This window comes from Octopus sinensis, linkage group LG2 (assembly GCF_006345805.1).
Source record: "Octopus sinensis linkage group LG2, ASM634580v1, whole genome shotgun sequence".
Taxonomy (NCBI): Eukaryota; Metazoa; Mollusca; class Cephalopoda; order Octopoda; family Octopodidae; genus Octopus; species Octopus sinensis.
In genome coordinates, this window is record NC_042998.1 from 26,257,535 (window position 1) to 26,273,201 (window position 15,667).

The following is a 15,667-nucleotide window of genomic DNA, read 5'->3' on the forward strand; positions in this document are numbered from 1 at the left end:
GTTGGTTATGACAACGAGGGTTCCAGTTGATCAGATCAATAATTTGAAACCATTATTATTATTATTAGTAGTAGTAGTAGTAGTAGTAGTAGTAGTAGCAGCAGCAGCAGCAGCAGCAGCAGCAGCAGTAGCAGCAGCAGCAGCAGCAGCAGCAGCAGTAGTTAGTAGTAGTAGTAGTAGTAGTAGTAGTAGCAGCAGCAGCAGTAGTAGTAGTAGTATTAGCAGCAGCAGCAGCAGCAGTGATGTTGGTGGTGGTAACAACTGACATCTGAGAATAACGATGCCTGTAATCTATTAACTTCCTAAACAGGGGAAAAATGCATCTTGCATCATGAAGAAAAACAAAACAAAAAAAGGCTGAAACTAAACACTGACCCTTTACAGAGGATTCTTAAGACTTAGGAAGCTTTTTACAGTTCTACACAAGGCTGCAGAGAGTGACTGGATCAATGGACTGTTGAATTTGTCACAATAACTGGGTAAAGCACTGTGAAACAGAATAATAATGGCTTTTAACAAAAGGTACAAAGTCGAAAGATATTGGGTGGGGAAAAGAATAAACTGGATAAACTTCGGTATTTGAGTGGTACCTTGTTTTATTGATCCCTCCATAACAAAGACAATGTTGGCTCCAGAACACTCAGAAATAGATACAGTAAAGCAGTAGTTCTCAGACTTATTTAGTCATAGAACTCTTATGGTTCCAGGTTCAGTCCCACTGCATGTCACCTTGGGCAAGTGTCTTCTAGTAATAGCCTCAGGCCAACCAAAGCCTTGTGAGTGGATTTGGTAGATGGAAACTGAAAGAAGCCCGCCGTATATATATATATACACACAAATATACATGTGTGTGTATGTATTTCTGTGTCTGTGCTTGTCCCCCACCATCGCTTGACAACTGATGTTGGTGTGTTTATGTTCCCGTACTTTAGCAGTTTGGCCTAAGAAACCTATAGAATAAGTACCAGGCTTACAAAGACTAAGTCTTGGCATTGATTTGTTTGACTAAAGGTGGTGCTCCAGCATGGCTACAGTCAAATGACTGAAGAATAAAAGAATATATATATATATATAGATATAGATATATAGATAGATAACCCGTGCTAGCGCGGAAGACGGACGTTAAACGATGATGATGATGATAGATAGATAGATAGATAGATATAGATAGATAGATAGATAGATAGATGGATGGATGGATGGATGGATGGATGGATGGATGGATGGATGGATGGGTGGATGGATGGATGGATGGATGGATGGATGGATGGGTGGATGGATGGATGGATGGACAGACGGACAGACAGACAGACAGACAGACTGGTAGGTAGGTAGGTAGATAGATAGATAGATAGATAGATAGATAGATAGACAGACAGACACAGATACAAACACATACACACAATATATATATATATATATACATACACAGATATATATATATTTCGTTTTTTGATTTGGTTTGCAAGATTCTTTATGTGAGTTTGTGTGTTGAAGGATATTCTGTTTTGTCTGGGGAGAGTCATTTTCTTATAATTTAACACACTCACCAGTAAAATTTCCACTTATTCCTTATTTTTATTTTCCTAAAATTTTTGTTGCATCTTGCGACCTTTCCAATAGTCAAGAGTACTGGTGTCGGAGAAATGTAAGATTTTGTGGAACTTTCTTATTCAAACAGGTGAGAAATTAGAAAATAAGAGACGTTACATAGTGATTATAGGTAAGGAAAAGCAAAATTGCTTACTAATCTAATTTCTTACTAATTGCTTACTAATGCCCATTTGATTCCAGGATTGTAAATAAAGTGGAAGAAAACCAAAAAAAAAATGCGATCCCTTAAAGTTTCAAATAGGAAGAATTTGGAGCATGTGAAGAGTAAAGGTCGTGCCTATAATAATTGGTGCTTTGGGAACAGTAAGCCAAGATATAGACAAATGGCTGAGGGAGATTGGAATAGAATGCCTGGTAGAACTCCTACAGAAAGTTTGTCTCTTAGGGACAGCAAGGATTATCAGGAGGGTTCTAAGCACTTGAGAGATTGCTGAAAACTTGTGGATACCTAAGGTTACAGGTAGTAACCAACTATCTACATAATTCCTACCAGGAATAAGACCAGACCTAAGCCAAACCAAAATAATAATAATAATAACATTATTATTTCTAACCTTGGCACAAGGCCAGCAGTTTTGGTGTGAGGGAATTATTCAATTACAGCAAACTCTATGTTTGTCTGATACGTTATTTTATCAATCCCAAAAGGATGAAACATCAAGTTGACCTCAGTGAGATTTGAACTCAGAACATAAAGAGCAGGAAGAAATACCACAAGGTATTTATTATTATTATTATTATTGAGTGACAGAGCAGTACATGCCATCAAAGTGACACTAGAGTACAATTATACAAAGCCCAGTATACCCATCATGACTACCTGTCTCATAAGGGTACACTAGGCACATGCATCACAACCATATGTGCGTGACATGGTGATCTCATATCAGGATAAACAGCACATGACCTTGCAGGTGGGGCCCAGTTAGAATTTTCTTCTTGTCAAGTAACCCATCCCACTCAAAAGGTCTCTGAATAAGGGGTGTTTAAGGATGTTGAATGAAACACCCATGTTTACAGAGGTGAATTATTCAAATCCCAAAGAATCCATCTCAACACATGGCTATGATGCTCCCTGACTACTTCTGCTCATGATCAGAGATGCACATACTGTTAACCACTAAGGGACATGCTCAACTGGTTAAGGTCAAGCAACTGACAAGCAAATCTGTGATATTGAGCAGAATATTTGCTGTAGCCCATCTTTTATACCAAGACAAAACAATGTACATGATAACACTTCCAGTCAGTTAAGATAACACTTCCAATAAGTTATTATTATTATTATTCTATGTTTGACTTTTGCTTTATATTTGTAAAAGTTGGCTCCAAGTCTCACCCAGAGACCTCAAGAGGCAACAGGTTGGAAGTTCGTATTGTTGTTATGCCTAGTGTGCCATATATTTGGTTTTGTATTTAGTGTTGTACTAGTGAATGCCTAAAAAAAAAAAACGAAAGTTATGTTTGTTTTAAAACTTGAGATTACATAGAAAGTATTTTGTGTAGGATATGAGCAATTCCCATGAGCACTATCTTTTGAATTTCTACCATTTTGGGGTTTCCTGGTATCTGAGTTAGGTAGCTATCAGCCCTATTATTATTATTATTATTATTATTATTATTATTATTATTATTATTATTTGGCAGAATGTCCCAAGTTGGCACAGAAAGAATATAAGTAATGGAAGCACCACCAGATTGTAAAAGTTATACACTGGAAACTGTACCAGAAATGGGGATATGAAGCTGGAAACACCTGGTATAATCAGCAAGTCAAAAGAGTACAATAATAATAATAATAATAATAATAATAATAATAATAATAATAATAATAATAATAATAATAATAATAATAATAATAATAATAATAATAACAATAATAATAATGATAATAATAATAATAACAACAACAACAATAATAATAACAATATTAATAACAATAATAATAATAATAATAGTATAATAATAATAATAATAATAATAATAATAACAATAATAATAACAATAATAATAGTAATAATAATAACAATAATAATAACAATAATAATAACAATGATTTCTTTTATTTGCCACCAGGGTGAAGGATGAGAGGGACAATGAAGTGTGGTGGGTTACATATAATGAAATGATTAGATATATAAATAACAAAAAAAAAGTATATATGGTGTACAATAAAAAAGAAATATACAGAATTACACAAAGGTTAAAAAAAGGAAAAGAAATGATAATGATGTAGTCCTCCTGATACAGGAGCTCCTCTAGGGATAATCTAGGAATCCTACTGTCCAAGATCCCTGAACACCAAGGGCAAGAGCCCCTCCAATTCCCTTTCTCTGACTCACAGGTCTATATTTAGCAATAATAATAGTAATAATAATAATCCATTCTGCTATAGGTACAAAGCCTGAAATTTGGGGAAGAGGGCTAGTTGATTATATTGACCCCAGCACTCCATTGGGACTTTTTTTTTTATCCCAAAAGGATAAAAGGAAAAGTCGACCATGGCAGAGTTTGAACTCAGAATGTAAAGACAGACAAAGAGCATTTTGCCTGGTGTTCCAACTTAATAAGAATAATGATGATGATGATGATGAACCTTGGTGGAATTTGAACTCAGAATGTGGAATTGTAAGTCTGCTGAGCTATTAATTCTACCAACCTTTCACTCTGCATATTCTAATATAGCACAGGAGCACAGAAAAAGACATTCTGTTTGGTCTTTGACTGAAAAGATTAATGTACAGCTTAGTAGAAAATGAAGGATTGAGTTGAAAATCCAAGACAGAATCAAAGAAGTTTGTGAAAAATAGGAAAGATAACTTTTTGAAGCACCATCCAAACATGGTCAATGCCAGTGCCACTTTGACTGGCTTCTATGCCGGTGACATATAAAAAGCACCATGTGATCATGGTCGATGCCAGCTCCTGTGGCCCCCTATGCCGGTGGCACATAAAAAGCACCCACTACACTCTCGGAGTGGTTGGTGTTAGGAAGGGCATCCAGCTGTAGAAACACTGCATGATCAGATTGGGGCCTGGTGCAGCCTCCTGGCTTCCCAGACCCCAGTCGAACCATTCAACCCATGCCAGCATGGAAAACAGATGTTAAACAATGATGATGATGATGATGATTTTAGCCATTAAAAAAATACAAAAACTCCAGAATCTTAACACCTCAAGAAGTCAATTAAAAGTGAATTTAACAATTTTTGTATATTTTTACATGGTTAAAATGTTTTTTTTCACTTCGCAATCAGCTTTCGTTTCAATACATGACTCCAAATTAAATAAGTACAATTTTCAAATTTTGGTTTTCCTTTTTTTGCATTTATAATAAAACATTTAGGTTTACACTAGTTTTCAATTTTTTGGCTGAGAATTAAAAAAGCAAGATCAAAGATTTAAAAATTGCTGCAAAATTTCTTTCATCCTGTCCGTATTCAACTTAAAATCTTGCAGAGACAATCAGTCCTCTCATTATTGTGTATTATTTAAGAGAGAGCATAAGAAACAAATGGGAGATTGATGGGTCAAACACATGTGGAATAACACTAAAATTCAAACTCCTCCATCTTCTGATAACAACTTTCAACACTTTTTCCCTTGTTAGTTTCTAAGTAGAAAGAAATAATTAGAGATTAGAGTGCACTCTGTGAATGATGAGAGTGAGAGAGAGAGAAGTCTTTTGTCAGGCAGACCAAGCAGAAAGCTTGCAAAATGAAAATATGTTCTTTTTTTTATACAAGTGGTTATTCAGACATAAGAGCAATAGGGAAGAGTATTAAATGAAAACAAAAATAAATAAACAGCAAATGAAAGGAGAAAGAACTCGCACAAGTGAAAAAGGAATGGAGAAGATATAATAAAATGGAAAGAGCATTAATACGAAAATGTATGGATGGGAACTGGAATGAAAGAACGGAACAAAAAAGAGGAAAAAAAAATACTTTGTGTTTTTTTTTCTTTTTGCAATATAGCTGAAAGATTTGTGGTGCCATTTCATTTCCTTTATATTGCTAATGCCCTTGTAAAAGCATAAAGCCACGCATACACACACACATACACACACACACACAGAGATACACGCAATTTCTCTAGAATAAAACCCAAGCCTGTCTAGAGGAGGCAAAAATTTGATGAATTATGATTTGAATGACATATATAGAAAAGGAGAGGGATATTTCAAAATGGGGTCAAGTAAGCATAAAATGTGTAGAGTGAACAGTTAATCTAGGTGTCAGATCAACTCCGCCTCATCATCATCATCATCATCATTGTTTTGCCATGCCAGTATGGATCGGATAAAGGTTACTGAGAGAGTATTCTATGGACACGCGTCCTTCTTGATGCCAACATCTGTTTGCAAATAAAAGTAATATATTTCATACCTTCACTTATTGAACTGCCGCTGGTCATTTGGTTTATGAAAGACATGAACTACATGAGTGTGTGTGTGTGCGTGTGTGTGTGTGTGTGTGTGTGTGATATTGTTGGCCATTAAATCCATCAATGAGATGTAGAGGTGGTAGAGTGACATACAGCACATCTTAGGCACTTTGGACCACAGTCAAATCAGTTACCCCTAGAAGAAAAAAAAAAGACAGATAGAAAAAAAAAGAAAAAGTGATAGGGAAAAAGAAGAATTGATCATAGTGCAAAACTGATAGCTTATTTATTGACCCTTGAAAGGATGAAAAATAAAACTGAACCCAACATGATTTGAACTCGGTACAAAGCAATTAGTCCAATGCCTGAATACAGAGAGAGAGACAGAGAGACAGAGAGATAGAGAGATAAATAGATAGATAGAGAGATAGATAGATAAATAGACAGATAGATAGACAGATAGACAGACAGAGAGATAGATACAGAGACAGACAGACAGACAGACAGATAGATAGATAGATAGATAGATAGATAGATAGATAGATAGATAGTTAGATAGACAAGGTGCAGGCATGGTTGCGTGTTCATTTCAGAACCACACAGTTTGGTCCTACTGTGTGGAAGTCGTCAGTTGACATCCTTTACAATATCCACGGGCTGACAAGTTGCTTACCTCACTGTGAACTCTATATTACTGAACCTAGCCATTTCTGGCATCTTATGTGCTGATGTGCCTAGATTCTATTGAATCCTATAATTATGTGTGTGTATGTGTGTGTGTGTGTGAAAAGGTTGAATTATATTTCATCCTTTGATCTGGAAGAATCCAAAAACCAATTTCTAATTTAGATTCTTTATATTTTGCTGGTAGCTTACTGACATAAGTTTGCGAATATGAAAATAATACTTGTATATGGTGTGTTATATGAATTTATGGGATGGTATCCCATAAAACTCAACAATTTTGTTAAATTTTAACATCTTCTCTTCTCCATTTTTAACAAATTTGTTGAGTTTTAAAGGATACCATTCCATAAATTCACATAACACACCATATATATTTATGTATATATATATATATATATACACACACACACACACATATGACAGGCTACCATACAGTTTTTGTCAATCGACATTTCCCTTACAAGCCATTATTTAACTTTAAACTGCTGTAACAGAAGATACTTGCCCAAGGTGCCATGCTTTGGGTTGGAACTCAAAACCACATGTTTGTAAATGTAATGCTAACAGCTTTTTAGTAAAATAAAAAAAAAATTGGCTTCTCACTACCCATGAGAGAAACTAATACACTGACATATGAATAAAAAAAGAGAGAAAAGGGCAAAAATATTTCAGCGCTTATATTTTTCTTAACTTGCTATTATTTAGCTTGTTTTATTTTAAACATACCAAAAATAGATAACATTTTCTAGGCTGGAGTAAAACATACTTAACTTACGTAATAACCTTGATAATTGGTAGTCTGAAGACTTAAAGCTTGAGATGTAGACTCAGTTGGATGTTTCACTTTAGTTTACACTCCTAATCAATGTCAAATGGATAAACTAATGGAAATCTCTTATGCTAACAGAGACTGAACTTTCTTCTGATATTCAACACATTTACTGACAAGGCTATATTGACAACTTTCTTTTCTACCTGCTGTTATTTATCACTGTTAAGTTTCAGATAGCTATTCTTTTAACCCTTTCAATAGCAACACATCCAATACTGCTCGTATTAAAAGTGTTCATATATTCAATGTGAATCTTGAATGGAGTCTTGTTAAATATGAATGCTAGCGTAAGATTTCAGTAGGTGAACATCATTTTTTTTTCTCCATATCTTCTTACTTTTTCTACCTTTTGATTTGCTTCAGTCATGAGACTGTGGCCAAGCTGGGGCACCACCATGAAGAATTTTAGTCAAATAAATCGACACACTTTTGAAACCTGGCACTTATATTTTTTTCCGATTAGATGTGTTTGAGATGAGATGTTTGTGGGCTATGGTTGGCGTGACACAGATGGACAGGGTGAGGAATGAGGAGGTGCAAAGATGAGCAGGAATGAGAGAAAAACTAATGACCAAATTGATCTTTTTTGCTGAACTGCTAATTTAGCAGGACATAAACACACTATCGCTGGTCGTCAAGGGTAGTCAGGGACAAGCATTGATACAAAGACACATACACTCACACATACTCACAAACACACACACACACACACAACACACACACACTCACACACACATACATAAATGTTGACCGATGAAAATAAGTGCTCAACACCACATTGGTGGATAAAATTTCTTTATTTGTGAATTAAGGCTACTATTGGTTTCATGTTAAGAAAAATAGGAAAATATCCTAGTGTCTTAACAATTTTTCAAGCCAATCACACGGGGAAAGGTGTTTGCCTCCATTTTGGAAAACACGCCCTCATTTAGTTCGTGAAGATTCTCATGAATTCACATGATTAAAACAATGAATCAATGAATCAAGGAATGTTACTCTTGGGTGGCATCTTTTTGATGTTTGTTTCCCTTGGATTTGTCTTTTACCCCAATGACAAACTACCTCAGCACACAAGTATAAGAACACCATGCCCAGGGAAAAAACAAAATAATGCAAACAAATTGACCACACAACAATTTGTCCAAAAAACAAAGCAGAAACTCAGTTTCCATCTGTCAACGTTGCACATAAGTTACTATCAGGTCATTCCATAAGTTCTGTTCAAATTTTGAATAAAGAAAACAGGTGATCAAATGTTATATTTAATTGAAATTTAATCATCAATGTACTTTCCCTGATTATCTTCCTTTTTAATCCCATCAATGTAAAACTCTTTTGGTTTCAAAGCGAAAAACTCTGAAATGTCAGTTTCGACCTCCTCCTGGCTTGCGAAAGTTATGTCCCCCAAATGATTCTGTAAACAACAAAACAAATGGTAGTCTGAAGGAGCAAGGTTGGGAGAATAAGGTGGATGAGGAATTTTTTCCCAACCAAGCTCTTTGATCTTCTGTGATATGATCTTTGCAGTATGGGGTCAGACATTGTCCTGATGAAACATCACTCCTTTTCAATTCACTAAACTGGGTCTTTTTTTCTTCAAAGCTTGGTTCAAACACTCTTATTGCTGACAGTAGACTTGAGCATTGATTGTTGCATTAGGTGGTAACAATTCAAAGTAAATTACTTCTTTGCAATCCCACCAGATAAAGAGAAGAACCTTTTTCCCATGAAGTTCCCTTCTCAGTTGTGGTTAAGCTTTTTCCCTTTTACCAAGCCACTGTTTATGACGTTTAACATTTCAACAGAAGATCCATTTCTAATCACCAGTCACAAGTCTAGACAAAAAGGTTGAAATGAGAAGAGCAGATGTCAACTCAGGATTTGTGGTTGCTTTCGGACAATTCATGAAGCACCTGTTTTCCAAGTTTAGGAACCTTTTCAAGTTGTTGAAGATGATGATGAACAGTTGTATGGTTTGAACTAAGTTTTATTGCCAATTCTTCAACTGATAATGCAGGATTTTCTTCAAGTAATACCTCAAGGAACTTATCATCAAACTCAACTGGACGTCCTGTTTGATCTTTACCTTCAAGGCTGAAATCTCCACTTCTGAATTTTGCAAACCATCTTCTGCAAGTTTTTTTCATTCAAGCATCCTTTCCCATAAACCGAGTGTATATTTTGAGTCACTTCGGCTACAGAGTTTCATTTTTTGTACTCATAAAGCATTATGTGCCACAAATGCTCTTTGAATACTTCCATGTTAGAAAAGGTTTTAATCAAAGAATTTTTAATTCTATTATTCTGTAAATTAATATTTAATTAGTTTAAATGTACACAAATGCATAAAAATAATTTTTAATTCCATTAGACATTCTAAAATACTATTAAATTTCATTCAATTTTAAAAAAGGTAAAATCGGACAGAACTTATGGAATGACCTGATAGTTGGCCCAGGTCAGCCAAGGTGTCACACAGCAGAACCGAACCCCAAACCATATAGCTGCAAAGCAAACTTCTTAACCATACATCCATGCTTGCATGTATCTATATACCAATAAATAAAACCATTGCATATATTTTACTAAAACCCTGTAAATTTTCAGTTATTTCAAAAATTATCTGAAATATACAAAGACAGTAATCTTATCAGAAATATAGTCACGAAAGGCACAGTAAAGGAAAAACAGTTTGTTTTCCCTTTATTTTAGTTTGTTTTATAGCTGAACGAAAGCAAACTGGAAACATATCCATATCAGTAAATATCAGTAAAATAATTTAACTTGAAGCAGAATTTATTTTGTAGAAATGTTTTGTTTTGGAGGTGTTTTTTGTTGGGTTTTTTTTTTTCACACATTTTGGGTTTTTTTTTTATACATAATTGTGTTTATAGCTTTTGTTGTTTTGTTTTTGCTATTTGGCAGAGTTAAGAACAAAATAACCCTGTACATTATACAAAATGCAACATTACATGACAGAAACAATTACATCCGCAAAGATAAAAGTAAAAATTCTAAATTTTCTGCTGCCTTCTTGAAATTTAGATGAATACAGGACATCAAAAATAGCATTTTTAAGTTGAAGATATTAGTTTTGATAGTGACTAAGTTCAGTGATATATTACACATAGTGAACCTTTTAATAAAATACAGTCAAACAGAGTTTTATCAAAATAAATGTTGTTTAAATTAGAAAGTAAATAGTTTATAAATGGAGCAGGAATATGAAATGAACGGAAGTCATGTAATATGTTTTGTGTTCTCTTCTATGAATATATGAGTATTTAAGTCTGATTGGTATCTGTATCATAGATGGCGGCGAGCTGGCAGAACCGTTAGCATGCAGGGCGAAATGCTTAGTGGTATTTCGCCTGCCGTTAAGTTCTGAGTTCAAATTCTGCCGAGGTCGACTTTGTTTTTCATCCTTTCGGGGTTAATTAAATAAGTACCAGTTACGCACTGGGGTCGATATAATTGACTTAATCTGTTTGTCTGTCCTTGTTTGTCCTCTTTGTGTTTAGCCCCTTGTGGGTAGTAAAGAAATAGGTATCTGTATCGTGGTGGTGGTGGGACTAGGGGACTGTGGCTTAGTGGTTTGAAGTATTGGGCTCGTGATCATGTCAATGGGTTCAATTCCTGGACTGGGTTACACATTCTGTCCTTGAGCAAGAAAACTTTATTTCGTGTTACTTCAGTTGTAAACAAGAACCACCTCAGTACTGGTACAGCTATCTTTCTCTCTCTCTCTCTCTCTCTCTCCTTGGGTAAGTTTACAACAAAAATCCCAGGAAAACTAAAGCCTTTGGATTTGGTGGTAGGCAGAAACTGAAAACTGAAATAACTCAGTCCTGTATACATGCCTCTGTGTGTGTGTGTGTGTGTGAGTATTGCCCTGTATTGACATTACATGACAGCAATAAACAATTGCTACCATGTGTGTATGTGTGTGTGTAAATAAATAAATATAAATATATTTATTAAATAAATATATATTTGTGTGCCTATGTGTGTCTGTGTTTGTCCTTTATGTGTCTGTGTTTGTGCTCCCACCATCATTTGACAACCGGTGTTGGTGTGTTTACACCCCTGTAACTTAGCGTTTGAGAATTTAAAATCACTTCTTTAACTTTCTAAGACATCTCAGTACTTCTAAAGCAAACTTCGTTTGTTTGTTTATTGATCACTGTACAATAAATATATACATATTTAGATATTTATCTGACCAAGCTGAAAGGTATGATGATTCATTCTCAGACCTTATTACCTTGCAAGGTTTTTCCTGTTGTTGTTGTCGTCTAATCCAAGGTCAATCGTGATCAAGTAGACCTATGATCAAAGGCATTCTAACCATGGCACTCCCGTCTTGGTTCCAGGAATCTTGTATCCAGGACCACATTTGTCAATGTCTTCTTGTTACAAGGTGATAGGGTTGTGATCTGAGGAAGATTTGGCTGCTATTTATAGCATGTCAAGTGACTATAAAAACGCTCCTTCACTGACATAACAGCTACGTTTATGACTAAAGTTTTTATTTCTAGCCAGTTTTGTCCTCCAGGCTCCACAATAGTCCAGTAATTTAAAGAGGAATCTACCAATGCAAATAATTGCACTAATATATAATTAACAGTATAATTAGCAAGTGTTTTATTATTATGGTGTTTAACTTGAAGCCCTCCTAAGAATCTGAAGAAGGCATCAGGAAACTGTCCCAGTATTCAGTCTCAGTTCAGTGTTTCCAATTATCTCCTGTAACCTTGTAATTAGGATCTGTATTTAATTATGAGCCAGTATGTGATGCCTGTCCTACGTAGGGAGTACTGAAAAGTTCCTGGCTTTGGGTAAACAAAAAAACAGGAAGATTATGATTTTATTCAACATATTAGGCATAGGAGTGGCTGTGTGGTAAGTAGCTTGCTTATGAACCACATGGTTCTGGGTTCAGTCTCACTGCAAGGCACCTTGGGCAAGTGTCTTCTGCTATAGCCTCGGGCTGACCAAAACCTTGTGAGTAGATTTGGTAGACAGAAACTGAAAAAAGCCTGTCGTATATATGTATATATATATATATATATATATATATATATATATATATGTATATGTATGTATATGTTTGTGTGTCTGTGTTTGTCCCCCCAACATCGCTTGACAACCGATGGTGGTGTGTTTACATCCCTGTAACTTAGCGGTTCAGCAAAAGAAACCAATGGAGCTTTTAAGGTGTTTTCGCTCAATAAACACTCACAACGCCCGGTCTGGGAATCGAAACCGCGATCCTATGACCGCGAGTCCACTGCCCTAACCACTGGGCCATTGCGCCTTGAAATTGGTCATATTTGGTCTAAATATTCCACATTTTGCATTCAAACTAGCCAGATCTTGCCTCTCACACTTATCCTACACTGTTATTTTTTAAATAAGCAATCACATCATCATAATACTTGACCTATGAGACTAATTCATGACAATGTGAATAAACGAATATTGCATTTAACAGAGTAATCTGAATGCCAAAGGGTTACAACACCTTATTCCACAAAGAACAAACTAATTACTTCCTTTTTGTATTTGGTTTGCAAGATTCCTGATGTGAATTCATGTGTTCAAACAAATTTTGGTATGTCTTGGGAAGGTCATTACACCAATAAGAATAATAAACACACACACTGGTTCAATATCCATTCCCAGACACAACTAAATAATTTTAGTTGACATTAACAAAATTTCTCTTTACCATTGACAGCAGCACATATTATTTTACATCTACATAGAATTTTAAAAAATAATATCCTAAATTATATGCTTTCCCTTTTTTTTTTTAAGAGTGAAGGTTAAATAAAGCAGGAAATTAGCACCACTAATTTTTAATCTTCTTATATCCAGTAAGCATTGAAATGGATTTGTGCCAGATGGTGAAATGATGTAGTTAGCAAATATACCATTCTAATATTTGTAGCTTATAAAGAACTTTATACCCATGATAACAGATTTTTTTTTTTTAATCTAGCCAACAGTTAAATATGATATTAAAACATACAGTTCTAATATTTGAGGCATGAAAAGAAATTTGTACACACGATACTGATTTTTTAACTTAGCCGAGAGATAAATATGATATTAAATATTGTTGAAATTTAAATGTTAACAACTGAGGCAAACATTTTAAACATTAATCTAGCCTAAACTGCATGAACTTTTATGAAGATTTTTACTTTCGCTTTCTAAAATTTTTTTAAAAATTTTATTTTTGAATGTTCACAAAACAAAGTACAACGAAACAAAAACTGTACAGTTCACTGACAATTTTTATTTGATTTTAATTTTAACTTTTATTATTATTTTTTTTTTAGTCTTAGATTCTGACCAATAAAATCTACTGTTCCTCATGTGTAATTTCCATGTGGGATTACATTCACATTTATTAATCATTTTTAAAATGTAGACACATAAAAGAAAGTAAATAAATAAAATAATTAGGCGCAAGAGTGGCTGTGTGGTAAGTAGCTTGCTTACCAACCACATGGTTCCGGGTTCAGTCCCACTACGTGGCATCTTGGGCAAGTGTCTTCTGCTATAGCCCCGGGCCAACCAATGCCTTGTGAGTGGATTTGGTAGACGGAAACTGAAAGAAGCCCACCGTATATATGTGTATATATATATATATATATATGTATGTGTGTGTGTGTTTGTGTGTCTGTGTTTGTCCCCCTAGCTTTGCTTGACAACTGATGCTGGTGTGTTTACGTCCCCGTCACTTAGCGGTTCAGCAAAAAGAGACCGATAGAATAAGTACTGGGCTTAAAAGAATAAGTCCCGGGGTCGAGTTGCTTGATTAAAGGCAGTGCTCCAGCATGGCCACAGTCAAATGACTGAAACAAGTAAAAGAAAAGAAAAACCCTCTGTTGGTTTCTGGCTGTTTGACCAAGTGAACTACCGCCTCATTCAATTAGAGTATAAGTAGTTGAATATTCCATAGGCATTGAAACCTTTAATTCTGACTGCAAAGAATTAACTTGGCAGAGTGTGACAAGGCTGGCTCTTTCAATTACATGCAGAGTATATCCTCTGAGCATCTGTATGTTATCTGTATGCATAAGCTCTGGTCATTAAATCTAAGTAGAGACATCAAACTTGAAATCTTCAAAGCCACAGTCGAACCAATTCTACTATATGGCTCAGAAACCTGGACGTTATCAAAGAAGCTTGAGAGGCGGTTGGATGGAACCTACACTCGCCTCCTTATGAGAGCTCAAAATCTCTCGTGGAAGCGCCATCCAACCAAAATGCAAATATATGGGAAACTACCACCTGTGTCATCTCTTGTGAAAGGTAGGAGAGTCCAGTTTGCTGGACATTGTTGTAGAGCTGAAAAAGAAGTAATTTCTACTCTTCTCCTCTGGAAGCCATCTGCTCGCAATACCAGAGGGCGCACACTCTCCTACCCTGATGTAATCTCCAGGGATACAGGCATCCAGCAACAGGACCTCCGTCAAGTCTGGCGTAGCATGGTAAATTCCATTGTCTCGACCACGGTCGAACAATGATGTTGACGATGTTATCACAACATCTATCAACCCAATTGAAAATGTTTAAGTAATAATTATAATAGAGAAGATATGAAATACAGAGTGAAGTGGAGGAATGAAAACAGATGTGAGATACGTAAGGATATTGCTTAACCATTTTCTGGCATTGTCTCTGATAAAGGATATATAAAATATCCCGGAAACAGTTGTAAGACCCTCTCTTTAAAGATGTTCTGAAATCTTTCGCAGCCTTTGATTTTTATCTCATTTTGTGAATTTTATATATATATATATATATATGTAAAATTGAATAAGGGTAGAAATTGATATTAATCAATTAAAACCAGTGGCCTAGCAGATTTAAAAAATCCAAAGATTAAAAATATTTTTTACATACAAAATTTAAAGGACAGACCACTAAAAGTGGACAGTCAATATGCTAGATATAGACGTCAAAATCGCTATTTTCCACGAAGAATGTGTTCTCAAGAAAAAACTCAGCAAAAAGTGTACACTTTGGTTTTTGCTGAGTTTTTCCTTGAGAACACATTCTTCGTGGAAAATAGCGATTTTGATGCCTATATCTAGCATATTGACTGTCCACTTTTAGTGGTCTGTCCTTTAA